Source organism: Salvelinus sp. IW2-2015, unplaced genomic scaffold, assembly GCF_002910315.2.
Source record: "Salvelinus sp. IW2-2015 unplaced genomic scaffold, ASM291031v2 Un_scaffold1411, whole genome shotgun sequence".
In the NCBI taxonomy this organism is placed as follows: domain Eukaryota; kingdom Metazoa; phylum Chordata; class Actinopteri; order Salmoniformes; family Salmonidae; genus Salvelinus; species Salvelinus sp. IW2-2015.
Genome location: NW_019942890.1, coordinates 184,413 through 202,980, shown reverse-complemented (window position 1 = coordinate 202,980; position 18,568 = coordinate 184,413). Strand labels below are relative to the sequence as shown.

General features: G+C 39.7%; 1 long non-coding RNA gene across 1 annotated transcript; it reads right to left on the bottom strand.

Moving 5' to 3' along the window:
* Positions 1-10,862: 10,862 nt before the first annotated feature.
* LOC139024356 (uncharacterized) lies at positions 10,863-12,623 on the bottom strand. The gene is made up of 2 exons (XR_011475637.1): positions 12,158-12,623; positions 10,863-11,061 (listed from the first exon to the last, which is right to left on the bottom strand). It is a non-coding gene; the product is annotated as an uncharacterized lncRNA (long non-coding RNA).
* Between the last annotated feature and the right edge of the window lie 5,945 nt (positions 12,624-18,568).

Genomic DNA, 18,568 nt, shown 5'->3' with positions numbered 1-18,568 from the left:
TTTACCAGGCCCCTGTAACTAGATATGTCCGTGTCTAGTTGGTTAACCATGATCCTGTAACTAATACTCGTCTAAGTTTGTTAACCATGCACCTGTAAACTAGATAGCTCTGTCTAGTTTTACCATGCACCTGTTAACTAGATCTCGTGTCTAGATGTTACCATCACTCTGTAACTAGATAGCTGTCTAGATTGTTACCATGCCACCTGTAACTAGATAGCTGTCTATTTGTTAACATGCACCTGTAACTAGATAAGCCTGTTCTAATTGTTTACAGCAACCTGTAACTAGGATAAGCTGTCTAGTGTAGTTACCATGCCACCTGTAACTTAGATGCTGTCTAGGTTGTTTCCATTTGCCACCTGTAACTAGATAGGCTGTTCTAGTTGTTAACATGCCCTGTTAATAGATAGGCTGTCTAGTTGTTACCAGCACTGTAACTAGATAGCTGTCTAGTTGTTACCAGCTGCACCTGTAAACTAGATAGTCTGTTGATTGTTCACATGCACCTGTACACTCAGAATAGCTGTCTAGTGTTTACATTGCACCTGAAACTAGATAGTGCGTTAAGTTGTTACCATGCAACCTGTAACTAGATAGCTGTCTAGTTTGTTACATTGCACCTGTTAGACTAGATATGCTGTCTAGTTGTTACCATGCACCTGTAATAATCGTATTTTCACTCGTGTACTAGATAGTGAATTTACCATATGCTCTGTAACAGATAGCTGGTCTATTTTTACCATTGCCACCTTGTAACTAGATAGCTGTCTAGTTGTTACCATGCAACCTGTAACTACGAGAACTAGGCTTGTTCTATTGTTACCATGCACCTTGTAATAGATAAGCTCCTGTTTTTCCTGCTAGTTGTTACCCATGGCACCTGGTAACTAGATAAGCTGTTCTAATTGTTCACCATGCACACTGTAACCTAGATAGGGCTGTCTAGTTGTTTACCATGCATCCTGAAACTAGATAGCGGTCTATTGTTACCCATGCACCTGTACTAGAATTAGCTGTCTAGTATCGTTACCATGCACCTGTAACTAGATAGCTGTTCTATTGTTACCATGCACCTGTAACTAGATAAGTCTGTTCTAAGTGTTACCATGCACCTGTAAACTAGGATAGGCTGTCTATTGTTACCCATGCACCTGTAAACTAGATAGCTGTCTAGTTGTGTTACATGCACCTGTACTAGATAGCTGTCTATTGTTTACCATGCACCTGTAACTAGATAGTGTCTAGTGTTTACCATGCACCTGTAAACTAGAATAGCTGTCTAGTTGTTACCATGCACCTGTAACTAGATAGCTGTCTAGTTGTTACCATGCACCTGTAACTAGATAGTCTGTCTAATTGTTACCATGCACTGTAACTAGATAGCTGTCTAGTTGTTACCATGCACCTGTAACACTAGAATACCTGTCTAGTTGTTACCATGCACCTGTAAACTAGATAGCTGTCTAGTTGTTACCATGCACCTGTAACTAGATAGCTGTCTATTGTTACCATGCACCTGTAACTAGATAGCTCTGTTCTAATTGTTACCATGCACCTGTAACTAGATAGCTCGTCTAGATTGTACCCATGCACCTGTAACTAGATAGCTCGTTCTATTGTTACCATGCACCTGTACTAGATAGCTGTCTAGTTCGTTACCATGCACCTGTAACTAGATAGCCTGTCTAGTTGTTACCATGCACCTGTAACTAGATAGCTGTCTAGTTGTTACCATGCACCTGTAAAACTAGATAGCTGTCTAGTTGTGTACCATGCCACTGTAACTAGATAGCTGTCTAATTGTTACCATGCACCTGTAACTAGATATAGCTGTCTAGTTGTTTACCATGCACCTGTAACTATGTGGATAGTCTGTCTAGTTGTTACCATGCACCTGTAACTAGATAGCTGTCTAGTTGTTACCATGCACCTGTAACTAGATAGCTGTCTAGGTTGTTTACCATGGCACTGTAACTAGATAGCTGTCTAGTTGTTTACCATGCACCTGTAAACTAGATAGCTTGTCTAGTTGTTACCATGCACCTGTAACTAGATAGCTGTCTAGTTGTTACCATGCACCTGTAACTAGATAAGCTGTCTAGTTGTTACCATGCACCTGTAACTAGATAGCTGTCTAGTTGTTACCATGCACCTGTAACTAGATAAGCTGTTAATGTGTTACCATGCCACCTGTAACTAGATATTGTCTAGTTGTTACCATGCACCTGTAACTAGATAGCTGTCTAGTTTGTTACCATGCACCTGTAACTAGATAGCTGTCTAGTTTGTACCATGCACCTGTAACTAGATAGCTGTCTAGTTGTTTACCATGCACCTGTAACTAATAGCTCGTCTAGTTGTTACCATCACCTGTAACTAGATAGCTGTCTAGTTGTTACCATGACCTGTAACTAGATAGCTCCGTCTAGTTGTTTACCATCACCTGTAACTAGATAGCTGTCTAGTTGTTACCATGCACCTGTAACTAGATAGCTGTCTAGTTGTTACCATGACCTGTAACTAGATAGCTGTCTAATTGTTACCATGACCTGTAACTAGATAGCTGTCTAATTTTACCATGCACCTGGAACTAGATAGCTGTCTAGTTGTTACCATGCACCTGTAACTAGATAGCTGTCTAGTTGTTACCATGCACCTGTAACTAGATAGCTGTCTAGTTGTTACCATGCACCGTAACTAGATAGCTGTCTAGTTTTACCATGCACCTGTAACTAGATAGCTGTCTAGTTGTTACCATGCATGCACCTGTTAACTAAGAAGCTTGTCTAGTTGTTTACCATGCACCTGTAACTAGATAGCTGTTCTAGTTTGTTACCATGCACCTGTAACTAGATAGCTGTCTAATTGTTACCATGCACCTGTAACTAGATAGCTGTCTAGTTGTTACCATGCACCTGTAACAGATAGCTGTCTAGTTGTTACCATGCACCTGTAACTAGATACTGCTGTTAGTTGTTACATGCACCTGTAACTAGATAGCTGTCTATTGTTACCATGCACCTGTAACTAGATAGCTGTCTAATTGTTACCATGCACCTGTAACTAGATAGCTGTCTAGATTGTTACCATGCACCTGTAACTAGATAGCTGTTCTAGTTGTTACCATGCACCTGTAACTAGATAGCTGTCTAGTTGTTACCATGCACTGTAACTAGATAGCTGTCTAGTGTTACCATGCACCTGTTAACTAGATAGCTGTCTAGTTGTTACCATGCACCTGTAACTAGATAGCTGTCTGTTGTTACCATGCACCTGTAACTAGATAGCTGTCTAGTTGTTACCATGCACCTGTAACTAGATAGCTGTCTAGTTGTTACCATGCACCTGTAACTAGATAGCTGTCTAGTTGTTACCATGCACCTGTAACTAGATAGCTCGTCTAGTTGTTACCATGCACCTGTAACTAGATAGCTGTCTAGTTTACCATGCACCTGTAACTAGATAGCTGTCTAGTTGTTACCATGCACCTGTAACTAGATAGCTGTCTAGTTGTTACCATGCACCTGTAACTAGATAGCTGTCTAGTGTTACCATGCACTGTAACTAGATAGCTGTCTAGTTGTTACCATGCACCTGTAACTGATAGCTGTCTAGTTTTTACCATGCACCTGTAACTAGATAGCTCGTCTAGTTGTTACCATGCACCTGTAACTAGATAGCTGTCTTAGTTGTTACCATGCACCTGTAACTATAGCTCTGTCTAGTTGTTACCATGCACCTGTAACTAGATAGCTCTGTCTAGTTGTTACCATGCACCTGTAACTAGATAGCTCGTCTAGTTGTTACCATGCACCTGTAACTAGATAGCTGTCTAGTTGTTACCATGCACCTGTAACTAGATAGCTGTCTAGTTGTTTACCATGCACCTGTAACTAGATAAGCTCTGTCTAGTTGTTACCATGCACCTGTAACAGATAGCTGTCTAGTTGTTACCATGCACCTGTTAACTAGATAGCTGTCTAATTGTTACCATGCACCTGTAACTAGATAGCTGTCTAGTTGTTACATGCACCTGTAACTAGATAGCTGTCTAGTTGTTACCATGCACCTGTAACTAGATAGCTGTCTAGTTGTTACCATGCACCTGTAACTAGATAGCTGTCTAGTTGTTACCATGCACCTGTAACTAGATAGCTTGTCTAGTTGTTACCATGCACCTGTAACAGATAGCTTGTCTAGTTGTTACCATGCACCTGTAACTAGATAGCTGTCTAATTGTTACCATGCACCTGTAACTAGATAGCTGTCTAGTTGTTACCATGCACCTGTAACTAGATAGCTCTCTAGTTGTTACCATGCACTGTAACTAGATAGCTGTCTAATTGTTACCATGCACCTGTAACTAGATAGCTGTTCTAGTGTTACCATGCACCTGTAACTAGATAGCTGTTCTAGTTTTACCTGCACCTGTAACTAGATAGCTCTGTCTAGTTGTTACCATGCACCTGTAACTAGATAGCTGTCTAGTTGTTACCATGACCTGTAACTAGATAGCTCTGTCTTAGTTGTTACCATGCACCTGTAACTAGATAGCTGTCTAGTGTTACCATGCACCTGTAACTAGATAGCTGTCTAGTTGTTACCATGCACTGTAACTAGATAGCTCTGTCTAGTGTTACCATGCACCTGTAACTAGATAGCTGTCTAGTTGTTACCATGCACCTGTAACTAGATAGCTGTCTAGTTGTTTACCATGCACCTGTAACTAGATAGCTGTCTAGTTGTTACCATGCACCTGTAACTAGATAGCTGTCTAGTTGTTACCATCACCTGTAACTAGATAGCTGTCTATTGTTACCATGCACCTGTAACTAGATAGCTGTCTAGTTGTTTACCATGCACCTGTAACTAGATAGCTGTCTAATTGTTACCATGCACCTGTAACTAGATAGCTGTCTAGTTGTTACCATGCACCTGTAACTAGATAGCTGTCTAGTTGTTACCATGCACCTGTAACTAGATAGCTGTCTAGTTGTACCATGCACCGTAACTAGATAGCTGTCTAGTTGTTACCATGCACCTGTAACTAGATAGCTGTCTAGTTGTTACCATGCACCTGTAACTAGATAGCTGTCTAATTGTTACCATGCACCTGTAACTAGATAGCTGTCTAGTTGTTACCATGCACCTGTAACTAGATAGCTGTCTAGTTGTTACCATGCACCTGTGTAACTAGATAGCTGTCTAGTTGTTACCATGCACCTGTAACTAGATAGCTGTCTAGTTGTTACCATGCACCTGTAACTAGATAGCTGTCTAATTGTTACCATGCACCTGTAACTAGATAGCTGTCTAGTTGTTACCATGCACCTGTAACTAGATAGCTGTCTAGTTGTTACCATGCACCTGTAACTAGATAGCTGTTCTAATGGTTACCATGCACCTGTAACTAGATAGCTGTCTAATTGTTACCATGCACCTGTAACTAGATAAGCTGTTAGTTGTTACCATGCACCTGTAACTAGATAGCTGTCTATGTTGTTACCATGCACCTGTAACTAGATAGCTGTCTAGTTGTTACCATGCACCTGTAACTAGATAGCTCTGTCTAGTTGTTACCATGCACCTGTAACTAGATAGCCTGTCTAGTTGTTACCATGCACCTGTAACTAGATAGCTGTCTAGTTGTTACCATGCACCTGTAACTAGATAGCTGTCTAATTGTTACCATGCACCTGTAACTAGATAGCTGTCTAGTTGTTACCATGCACCTGTAACTAGATATGCTGTCTAATTGTTACCATGCACCTGTAACTAGATAGCTGTCTAGTTGTTACCATGCACCTGTAACTAGATAGCTGTCTAGTTGTTACCATGCACCTGTAACTAGATAGCTGTCTAGTTGTTACCATGCACCTGTAACTAGATAGCTGTCTATTGTTACCATGCACCTGTAACTAGATAGCTGTCTAGTTGTTACCATGCACCTGTTAACTAAGATAGCTCTGTCTAGTTGTTACCATGCCCTGTAACTAGATAGCTGTCTAATTGTTACCATGCACCTGTAACTAGATAGCTGTCTAGTTTTTACCATGCACCTGTAACTAGATAGCTGTCTAGTTGTTACCATGCACCTGTAACTAGATAGCTGTCTAGTTGTTACCATGCACCTGTAAACTGATAGCTGTTCTAGTTGTTACCATGCACCTGTAACTAGATAGCTGTCTAGTTGTTACCATGCACCTGTAACTAGATAGCTGTTCTAATTGTTACCATGCACCTGTAACTAGATAGCTGTCTAGTTGTTACCATGCACCTGTAACTAGATAGCTGTCTAGTTTTACCATGCACCTGTAACTAGATAGCTGTCTAGTTGTTACCATGCACCTGTAACTAGATAGCTGTCTAGTTGTTACCATGCACCTGTAACTAGATAGCTGTCTAGTTGTTACCATGCACCTTGTAACTAGATAGCTGTCTAGTTGTTACCATGCACCTGTAACTAGATAGCTGTCTAATTGTTACCATGCACCTGTAACTAGATAGCTGTCTAGTTGTTACCATGCACCTGTAACTAGATAGCTGTCTAGTTGTTACCATGCACCTGTAAACTAGATAGCTGTCTAGTTGTTTACCATGCACCTGTAACTAGATAGCCCTGTCTAGTTGTTACCATGCACCTGTAACTAGATAGCTGTCTAGTTGTTACCATGCACCTGTAACTAGATAGCTGTCTAGTTGTTACCATGCACCTGTAACTAGATAGCTGTCTAGTTGTTACCATGCACCTGTAATAGATAGCTGTCTAGTTGTTTACCATGCACCTGTAACTAGATAGCTGTCTAATTGTTACCATGCACCTGTAACTAGATAGCTGTCTAGTTGTTACCATTGCACCTGTAACTAGAGATAGCTGTCTAGTTGTTTACCATGCACCTGTAACTAGATAGCTTGTCTAGTTGTTACCATGCACCTGTAACTAGTAGCTGTCTATTGTTACCATGCACCTGTAACTAGATAGCTTGTCTAGTTGTTACCATGCCACCTGTAACTAGATAGCTGTCTAAGTTGTTACCATGCACCTGTAACTAGATAGTCTGTCTAGTTGTTACCATGCACCTGTAACTAGATAGCTGTCTAGTTGTTACCATGCACCTGTAACTAGATAGCTGTCTAGTTGTTACCATGCACCTGTAACTAGATAGCTGTCTAGTTGTTAACATGCACCTGTAACTAGATAGGCTCGTCTAGTTGTTTTACCATGCACCTGGTAACTAGATAGCTGTCTAGTTGTTACCATGCACCTGTAACTAGATAGCTGTCTGTGTGTACCATGCACCTGTAACTAGATAGCTGTCTAGTTGTTACCATGCACCTGTAACTAGATAGCTGTCTAGTTGTCCATTGCACCTGTAACTAGATAGCGCTGTCTAGTTGTTACCATGCACCTGTAACTAGTAGCTGTCTTAGTTGTTACCATGCACAACTGTAGAACTAGTAAGCTGTCTAGTTTTACCATGCACCTGTAACTTAGATCAGCTTTAAGTTGCTTACCATTGCACCATGTAACTAGATTAGCTGTCTAGATTGGTTACCATCGCACCTGTAACTAGATAGCTGTCTAGTTTGTTACCACTGCGACCTGTAACTAGAAGCTCTGTCTAGTTGTTTAAACATGCACCTTGTGAAACTAGGTAAGCTGTCTAATTTGTTACCATCACCTGTTAAAACTACGGATAGCCTCCGTTAGTTGTTTACCATTGCACCTGTAACTAGATAAGGCTGTCTAGTTGTTTTACCCATCCACCTGAAACTAGGATAGCTGTCTAAGTTGTTTACATGCAACCTCGTAACTTAATGCTGTTCTAATTGTTACCCAATGCACTTGTAACTAGATAGCTGTCTAGGTTGTTAACCAGGCACCTTGGTAACTAGCATAAGCTGGTTCAGTTGTACCCATTGCACTGTAACTAGATAGCTGTCTAATTGTTACCATGTGCCACCTGTAACTAGAAGCCTCCGTCTTAGGTGCTTACCATGGCAACCTGTAACTTAGATAGCTGTCTAAGAGTTTTACCATGCACCTGTAACTAGATAGCTGTCTAGTTGTTACCATTGCACCTTAACTAGATAGTTGGTCTAGTTTTTTACCATGCTCCTGAACTAGATAAGCTGTCTAGTTGTTACCGCACCTGGTTAACTGATAGGCTGTCTAGTTTGTTTACCATCTTAGCACCGTAACTAGAGAGCTCTGTCTTAACTTGTTACCATTGCACTGTAACTAGGATTATGCTGCCGTCTAGTTGTTTCACCAATGGTGGCACCTGTAATAAAGCTGTTCGGGTAGTTGTTTTACCCATGGCACCTGTAACTCAGTAAACTGTCTAGTTGTTACCATTTGCACACTTGTAACTAGATAGCTGTCTTAATTGTACCATGCACCTGTATACTAGATAGCTGTCTTAGTTCGTTAACCATGCACCTGTAAAACTAAGATATGCTGTCTACGTTGTTACCATGCACCTGTAACTAGATAAGCTGTTTAAGTTGTTACCAGCACCTGTTTAACTTAGATAGGCATCTGTCTAATTTGTTACCATGCGACCTGTACTAGATAGCTCTGTTCTACATTGTTGTACCATTGCACCGTGTAACTAGGAATAGGCCTCTGTCTGGTTTTACCATTGCACCTGTAACTAGATAGCATGTCTAAGTTTTACCATTGCACCTTGTAACTAGATTAGCTCTGGTTCTAATTGTTTACATGCACCTGTAACTAGATAGCTCTGTCTCAATTGTTTTACCAGTTGCACGCCTTGTAACTAAGAGTTAGCTCCGTCTAGTTGTTTACCATGTACCTGTAACTTAGATAGCTCCGTTTTTTCTTCATTGTTACATGCACCTGTAACTAGGGATAGCTCTGGTCTAAGTTGTTACGCATGCACCTGTTAACACTAGATAGCTTCTGTTAGTTCGGTTACCATGCACCTGTAACTAGGGATAGCTGTCGTAGTTGTTTACCATGCACCTGTAACTAGATAGCTGTCAGTTGGTTACCCATTTGCATCCTTGTAACTAGATAGCTGCACTTCTAATGGTTACCATGCACCTGTCAACTAAGATAAGCTCGTCTAAGTTGGTTTTACCATGCCACCCTGTAACTAGGGACTAAGCTGTTCTAGTTGTTACCATGCACCGTTAAAACGGAGATAGCTCCGTTCTAGTTGTTAACATGGCACCTGTAACTAGGATAGCTTGTCTAAGTTGGTTTTACCATGCACCTGTAACTTAGGATAGCTGTGCTAGTTTGTTACCATGCACCGTAACAATAGGCTCGTTCTAGTTAGTTCTTACCATGCACCTGTAACTAGTTAGCTGTTCTACGGTTCTTACCATTGCAGCCTGTAAACTAGATAGCGGTCTTAGTTGTTACCATCGCACCTGTAACCTAGATTATTTGTCTATTCGTACCATGCTCCTTACAAACTAGATAGCTGTCTAAGTTTGTTACAGGCACCCTGTAAACTGATTAGCTGTCTATGTTGTTCCATGCACCTGTTAAATAGATAGCCTCTCAGTACTAATGTTTACCATGCACCTTGTAACTAGCATAGGCTCCGTCTAGTTGTACCATGCACCTGTAACTAGAAGCTGGTCTAGTTGTTACATGTACCTCGTTAACTAGATAGCTCCGTTCTAGTTGCTACCATGGCAACCTGTACACTAGATTAGCTGATTCTAGTTTTTACCATTGCACCTGTAACTAGATTAAGCTGTCTAGTTGTTACTGTACCTGTAACTAGACTAGCCTTGTCTAAATTGTTTACCATGTTACCTGTAACAGATAAGCTGTTCTAATTGTTTCCATGCACTGTAACTAGATAGCTTGTCTAGTGTTACCAGTTCACCTGTTAACTAGATAGCTCTGTCTTTGGTTAGTTTACCATGCAACCTGTAACTAGGATAGCTTGTCTAGTTGTTACCATGCACCTGTAACTAGATAGCTTGTCTAGTTGTTACCCATGCACCTGTAACTAGATAGCTGTCTAGTTTTGTTACCATGGCACCTGTAACTAGGGGGAAAGCTGTCTAGTTTGTTACCATGCACCTGTAAACTAATAGCTGTGTCTAATTTGTTACCATGCACCTGTAACTAATGATAGCTGTCTAGTTGTTTAACCATTGTACTGTAACCTTACGATAAGCTGGCTAAATGTTACCAGCGACCTGTAACTAGATAGCTGTCTAATTTTACAATGACCCACTCGTAACTACGGATTAGCTGGTTCTAATTGTTACCATGTCACCTGATAACTCAGATAGCTGTCTAATGTTACCATGAGCCTGTAACTAGATAGCTGTCTTACATTTACCATAGACCGGTAAACTAGATAGTGTCTAGTTGTTTACCATGGCCTGTAAACTTAAGACTAGCTCTAGTGTTGTTCCAGTGTACCTGTAGACAGAATTTAGCTGTCCTAGTTGTTACTCATTTTGCACCTGTAATAGATAGCTGTCTAGTTTTTACCATGCACCTGTAACTAAGATAGCTCTGTTTCTGAGGTTGTTACCATTGCAGTACCGGTAACTAGAAGCTCCGTCTAGTTGTTACCATGTTTACCTGTAACTAGATAAGCTGTCATTGTTACCATGCTACCGGAACAGATAGCTTGTTTTAGTTGTTTTACGCATTGCACCTGTAACTAAGGATAGGCTCCGTCTAGTTGTTAACCCATGCACCTGTAACTAGATAGCTGTCTAGTTGTTACCATGCACCTGTAACTAGATAGCTCCGTCTAGTTGTTACCATGCACCTGTAACTAGATAGCTCAGATGTTTAATATTGAAATATTGAAAAAAATATTGCAAAAAACACATCAACAGTAGATGTACCGGTGTCAAATTAAAATGTTTATTACAAAACAAGAAAACACTTTTCAAAGAGAAAACAGAAATCCACTTTGGGTAAAAAAAAGAAAAGAAAGAAAAGAACAAATATATAAAAAAGCGGACTACACCAAAAACATAATTTTTACTGATAGTTCACCCATGCATGTGCCTCCTGCCCCATCCAGTTCACACTCCTTCACATAAATCCTGAAAAAGACAAAAGAAAAAAGTACATTTACCAAAAACATGAGCAAAGTAGAGTTGTGTGAACATRCTGTAGCTAGCTAGACTGGCACGTACTTATTCAAATTGGCGTGCCCAAGGTTAAACAGTAACAAGTTCAGCTTACCATTACTTTCACCATAAACACGCTATGTTCCATGAAACTAGCTAGATCCATTCAGGCTGTAAACATTCAGGTAGAAACTCATGTTGCATAGCATGAATATTAAAAATCAGTTTAACACAAYATAAAACAAACCGAACCGACAGTGACAAAATCGGAAGAACTAGGAGAGAAATGTTGCGACCAGCACCGCTGTGGAAAATAGGAACGTAGGCTACCGTGTTACTAATGATAGCRAGTGGCAGTGCATAGTGCAGTGGCAAGAGGGCCAACTATGGCCAGTTGAATCAATGTTAGTCAAACCCTTTGTTCGCCACTGACATAAATGCCTGGTATTGTCATCTGCACAAATAGGACTCTACCTGTACAGAGCACATGCCCCTTTACCCATCCAGTGTTTGTTCAATAGAGGCCTTTAGTATGTTATGAATTTCGAGCTATGAATTATGAAAATAAAACATTTTAAGGTCTGTGCACGGCCCTGGTCATCAGACCCTGTAACGCCTCGATCACCCCTACACTGTCATTGCGCTTAATCATCTGTATACGTCTGCAAAAAAAGTTCAACATTCACCTTCTGCTACCATTTCTGTCAAGCCGTCTACGCATACAGTTTGACAAATCCAACGTATGCACCACATAGAACACACTGCAATTGCCTCTGCAACGCAACATGGCAAACGCAGCGTTCCATTGGAAATGAATGTACTTCTGGTGTACCAAAACGCAATAACACTGTCGGTGTGATCGAGGCGTAACAGTTCGAACACAATACCTGTTGTTTACAAGTAGCTAACTAACTATAGGCCAATATAAAGTTGTAGCTCAACAGGAAGCAAGTCACCCTGTAGCTAACGTTACTGTTAAAACAGTTCTAACTTCTAGTTCTACCAAAGGACCTAGCTAGCTAAAAAGGCACAGCAGGCACCATATCTGTTTTCAAAGATGTAACGTTACCATGAAATAGTCGTGATCATTTTAAGTAGAACAAAAACGACTTATATTTGAACACCACCGCAGAAGCTTCACTATTCGCCATCTCCCAAGTTGTTTACGTGATGATATCTAAAAGTTAGCTATCAAAACTAGCAGCCCTCTCTTCTAATGATGCATTGTGGCTATGAAATTCCAGAAGTGTGCAGCGAATTCTACTAGATGAAAAGGCGACATGTGTAGGTCTATACCATCCTGACAGTTAAATCCTACTCGATCAACAACAAAAAATTCACATACTATATAACATTCAATGTTGGCATAAGAGAATGCATCATTCGCGATTGCGCTGTTTCCCGGTATTCGTTGATTTGAGTAGCTCCTCCCCTTATCTAATGATCAGCTGCTGTCAAAACCCAAATGAGTATGACATCCGGGCATTTAAAGTGTCAAAACCCAAATGAGTATGACATCCGGGCATTTAAAGTGTTAAAACCCAAATGATATGACAATGCAGGCATTTAAAAGTTAAACCCCTAATGAGTATGACATCCGGGCATTTAAAGTATACACCATTTCGGAAATGACGGATAATATTAAACTGTCTTTTCACTGTCCTTTCACATGCTCAAACGACCTACTATTTAGGACACAAGTACGTGTATGTAGTATGGGTATTTGGATACAAACCTCTGCCTCGAATCTTTGGGGTTCTCAAATGAATGTCACCCAAATGAATAAACAAAAGAAGAATGTTTACACACAAGACGCCGTAGATATAGGTTGTTTACTAGTATGTTTGTTACATAGGGCAAAATCAAACAAACAAATACATTACTACAAAAGTTGACACAAACTATGCTTTTCAGTTTCAGGAAGGCAGAGACATGGCCTGGAAATGGCATAACAATAATACATTATAACCCTTGACACCATGAACGTGTGTTTGTTTCATTAAAATAGTTTTGCTAACATTTAGGACTACCCATCCCCCTTCGCATTACTAGTTGAAACTAAATGGACAAATATCAAAAATAAAATGACTAATTCAGACAAAAGGTAAAAATACATAGAAAAAGATAATGAGTGTCTTGTCAGGCAACATACTTCATAAAGTGCAGATATTAAATTTTTGTATTTCATACACTGGCCATGATTTAAATATTATTTCATAAAAAGACATGGTTGGAAGGAATAAGGCAGGCTAATGATCACCAATTATTTGTGAATAATAATAAATGTTAAACACATTTTTTCCCCCCTCCCAAAGTGCTAAAACAATACGAAAAACAAAAACCTCTTAAATTGTCACAAGGTCTTATGACATATTCGTTATTGCCTGTTATAGTCCTCAGTTCCTCTAAACACAATTTGTTTAAATAAAACGCAGGCAAATTATCAAACTAATAAAATACTTTATATATCTATACACTCAAAGCGCAGAACAGCAACAAGAGGCAAATACAGGACTTGGAATAAAAAAACACATTGACCACAGTATAAATTCTAGTACTTCAACTTCAAGGCACAAGACTATGTTAAATAGACAGTTAACTTCTCCAACAGTGGATTTTTGAATTTGTATCAAAGTCTGTTTTTTTTTATTTTTGACCTGAATTGGCATTCAATAAATAACTTGGGTGTAGTTGAGCTTAATGCTATACATCATGCAGTCTTACAAATGTTACCTATTACACCTTTAAAAAGTGTGGGGAGAAACTTTAAGCAGTTAATAAGTTTAATCATGAAGTAATATGTAAATTCACTGTTTTCTTAATGCGCTAGGCTATTGCTTTTTTTAAAAAAAGCAGTGATTTGGTGGAAGAGACAAGAGAGTTTAAACAGCATTGTCAAAGCTACCATGTCTGTAAATAGTTCAATCTAACATCTGAAGCACAGACAAGTAATACACATCTCTCTCACCCGAAAGAAACACAAAGTCCCTTGTAAAGCTGGCACAATCTTTTTTTCCCCCCTTCTCTCTCTTCATAAATATAAAAACTGAAATAGTTATTCAGTTCTTCTTAACCACATGCTAACACATCAAACTACCTGTCTAGCTGTGTCCATMAAATTACATTCTACATCGATGGATATTTCTTAAATCAAAGAGAAAAATGAAGGGATTTATTATTTGAATGTAAATGTTCATTGAACAAGACACAAGCATACATCACAATCAACTACAGGTTATATAATGAATGAGGATTGAGTCCATACATCATAAATCAGCTACAGGTTACATACTGAATGGAGGTTTGAGTCCAAACAGACAATCTGATTGAAGTGTAATAACCATCTGTTATTAACATGTTATTCACATGTTATGACCTGTTAACGTTATGACCTGTTAACATGTTATGACCTGCTATTCACATGTTTTGACCTGTTAACATGTTATTACCTTTTATTCACATGTTATGACCTGTTATTCACATGCTATGACCTGGTATCAACTTCAACTGTTTTAAGGAAATGCTAGATCCTCGTTGTGAAATTGTAGCAGGGTCCCAGATCAGGTTGATCTCGCCATGTCCAATGGTGGTTAAGTTAGCAAGACAGCACAAACAGATCTGGGATCAGGCTAGTGAATTGTCCTAGTCATCCCACTGCTTTCCTTTGAACCTTTTAGTTAAGTTTTATTGGGATAAAATATCATTATGTTAATCAAAGGCCACAAAATATACTGTACATGCATGTCATGTAAATCCGCCAAAGCAAGGCACTATCCCAGGCCATCCATGCTGTTCCTATGGAGACAGAGATTCATTCACTTTCCTCAAGTCCACACTTATCACAAATGAGAGAATTTCAGGACATACAGCACCAGTCAAAAGTTTGGACACACCTACTCATTCTAGGATTTTCCTCTTTTTAAAACTATTTTCTAAATTGTAGAATAATAGTGAAAACATCAGAACTATGAAATAACACACATGGAATCATGTAGTAACCCAAAAAATGTTAAACWAATCTAAATATATTTTATATATTTGAGATTCTTCAAATAGCCACCCTTTGCCTTGATGACAGCTTTGCACAATCTTGGCATTCTCTCAACCAGCTTCATGGAGGTAGTCACCTGGAATGCATTTCAATTAACAGGTGTGCCTTGTCAAAAGTAAACTTGTGGAATTCCTTTCCTTCTTAATGCATTTGAGCCAATCAGTTGTGTTGTGACAAGAAAGGGGTGGTATACAGAAGATAGCCCTATTTGGTAAAATACCAAGTCCATATTATGGCAAGAACAGCTCAAATAAGCAAAGAGAAACGACAGTCCATCATTACTTTAAGACATGAAGGTCAGTCAATTCGGGAACATTTCAAGAACTTTGAAAGTTTCTTCAAGCGCAGTCGCAAAAACCATCAAGCGCTATGATTAAACTGGCTCTCATGAGGACCGCCACAGGAAAGGAAGACCCAGAGTTACCTCTGCAGCAGAGGATAAGTTCATTAGTGTTACCAGCCTCAGAAATGGCAACCCAAATAAATTCTTCACAGAGTTCAAGTAAGACAGATCAACATCAACTGTTTAGAAGAGACTGCGTGAATCAGGCCTTCATGTTCGAATTGCTGCAAAGAAACACAAGCAATGGACATTAGACCAGTGGAAATCTGTCCTTTGGTCTGATGAGTCCAAATTTGAGATTTTTTGGTTCCAACCGCTGTGTCTTTGTGAAACGTAGAGTAGGTGAACTAATGATCTCCACATGTGTAGTTCCCACCGGGAAGCATGGATGATGTGTGATGGTGCTTTGCTGGTGACAATGTCTGTGATTTATTTAGAATTCAAGGCACACTTAACCAGCATGGCTACACGACAGCATTCTGCAGCGATACGCCATCCCATCTGGTTTGCTCTTAGTGGGACTATCATTTGTTTTCCATCAGGACAATGACCCAACACACCTCCAGGCTGTGTAAGGGCTATTTGACAAAGAAGGAGAGTGATGGAATGCTGCATCAGGTTTGGGCTGAGTTGGACCGCAGAGWGAAGGAAAAGCAGCCAACAAGTGCTCATCCTAATGTGGGAACTCCTTCAAGACTGTTGGAAAAGCATTCCAGGTGAAGCTGGTTGAGAGAATTCCAAGAGTGTGCAAAGCTGTCATCAAGGCAAAGGGTGTCTACTTTGAAGAATCTCAAATATAAAATATAATTTTGATTTGTTTAACACGTTTTTGGTTACTACATGATTCCATGTGTTATTTCATAGTTTTGATGTCTTCACTATTACTCTACAATGTAGAAAATAGTAAAAAATAAAAACTCTTGAATGAGTAGGTGTGTTTGACTGCTACTGTATGTAACCAATGGGTACATTTTTCCATCCTACTTTTGATATTTACTTCCACTAATTTCTGCTTCATTAAAGAGCAAACATGAAATGGCAAACACAATATGTATATATATCTTCAAACTGTGGTGTAACTGACTGACCCGTATCCTCCTCTAGCCTCCACCTCCAGGTTTCTGGACCAGGGGAGACATATTACTGAAGACCGAGTCAGACCCTGGTACTGTTAAACCCCTTTCACACTACGGAGCCCAGCTGACACAAACTGCACTGCACTGGCCTGGCCTAGTTACACATCCACCATACCATTGTTGATGGAACTGTGCTGAAAAGAACCCTATCAGAGCCAGCACAGTTCAGCTTAGTTCTATGTAAAGGGCATTAGAATAGAATAGGAGCTACTGGTGATAATCTAGAGAGAGCGAGCGAGCAAGAGAGCGAGAGAGAGACACAGACAGAGGTACTTGGGGTCACTTAGGGGGAGAAATATATCACAACTTGTACCAGAATGTCCAGCTGTAACAATGCAGACGGTGTGATCACGTCAGGTTTCAGATCAACTGGCCTAGCTGTTGTGAATTTGAAGACATTCCATAGCCCTTTGTGAGAGATTATCATCAGGTATACCCCCTCTTTAGTCACTAAGGGAAGGGAATATGGAGGAGAGAAATGGGCCACATCCAAACTATTGTCTACACTTGACATTTTAATTGAGGAGGACAAGCCACAGGGTGTATACATTGGTCTGAATCTCTGGTCGATTATAGGACATATTCTCAATGCAAGGTGGAGACCGGAGTCATATGATCTAGAAGGAGAAAATTCTAGTGCAGATAAAAAATAAAATAAAATCTGTTATTTCTGGTGTTGTGCCAAAACTGATTACTACCGTTTAAACAAACTACTTTAACAGGCTCTACTGTAACAGCCACACACTGCCAACAACAWGAGTATTACAGGTTTAACATATTGGTGCATTAAAGTAATGAGAATATAACTATTATGTTACACTTTTAAAAAGTCACTAACAAATAGATCTCTCGTGCAAGGACACGTTTTTTTAATTTTTAGAAACAATACTTTTTCTAGACAGGGGCCGTTACATTGATGGAAGTACTTGTGCAAAAGTGATTGAGCGTAGGCTACAATTCATTCAAAACATGTGTTCTTGAGCCAGAAGAAAAGTGCATGGTTTTATCTAATGTAATTAGCAAGACATTGTTCACTGGTGGGGGGGGCGGGGGGGGGGGGGGCCGACGACATTTTTCATTCTTGTTGTAATCAAAACGCGTTGCTATGTTTACGCAGGATTCCGGTTTCTGCTCACTGCATTTGATTGAATTCCAAACATACATTTGAAAAATCGACGACTGTGTCACTGGCAACACTGGTGACCACGGAGAAGAGTCGTTTTTTTCTCCTCCCCCCCGCCCCCCCCATATCTTTTGACTTCCCACCTGTGAGTTTAAACTAAAAGGAAACTCACGAGCCTAACACCAAGTTTCATGAAGTCCAGATAAATAGGCTAGTCCTGTTGCATGCAGAAAGGAGAACGGGTGATGATATTAACATAACCTACGTCAAAACTGGGACAGAAATGTTCCTGGTCAAAACAATACTTTCTAATTTAAAATAATTCTTAAAACAGAACTATAAATATAAATTCATGACGTTGTTTTTTTTTTTTTTTTTTTTTTTTTTTTTACAAACACAGAGAGAAAAATAAACTTCCTTCAGTGGGGTCATTTATGTCTTTTGGAAATAATTTAATTATCAGAAAACTTCTGATAGGTATTGACAAAATACACGACTGGGGTCAGAAATCTATGGCGCATCCATAATCATGTCTTGGGTCCTGTTGTGCTTTACGCTTCCTATCTGACTGTGGGGAACAGTTCCATTTAAGAGTGTTTGAGTAAAATTGTCCATTAACTGCTAATTCATGTTACTGGGGAAAACGTATAGGTTTAATAATTGGTATCCTATTTTTCTTTTTAACATTTTGTAGGAACTACAACTTCCAAAAAAAACATCAGTAGAATTTTTATTCTTAAAGCCTTGAAAGAAAATTCAACCTGTTTTCAGTAGAGGTCATCAGCTGCTGGCAGCGCCTAGTCACTTGGGCGAACAAAGAGTTGGTG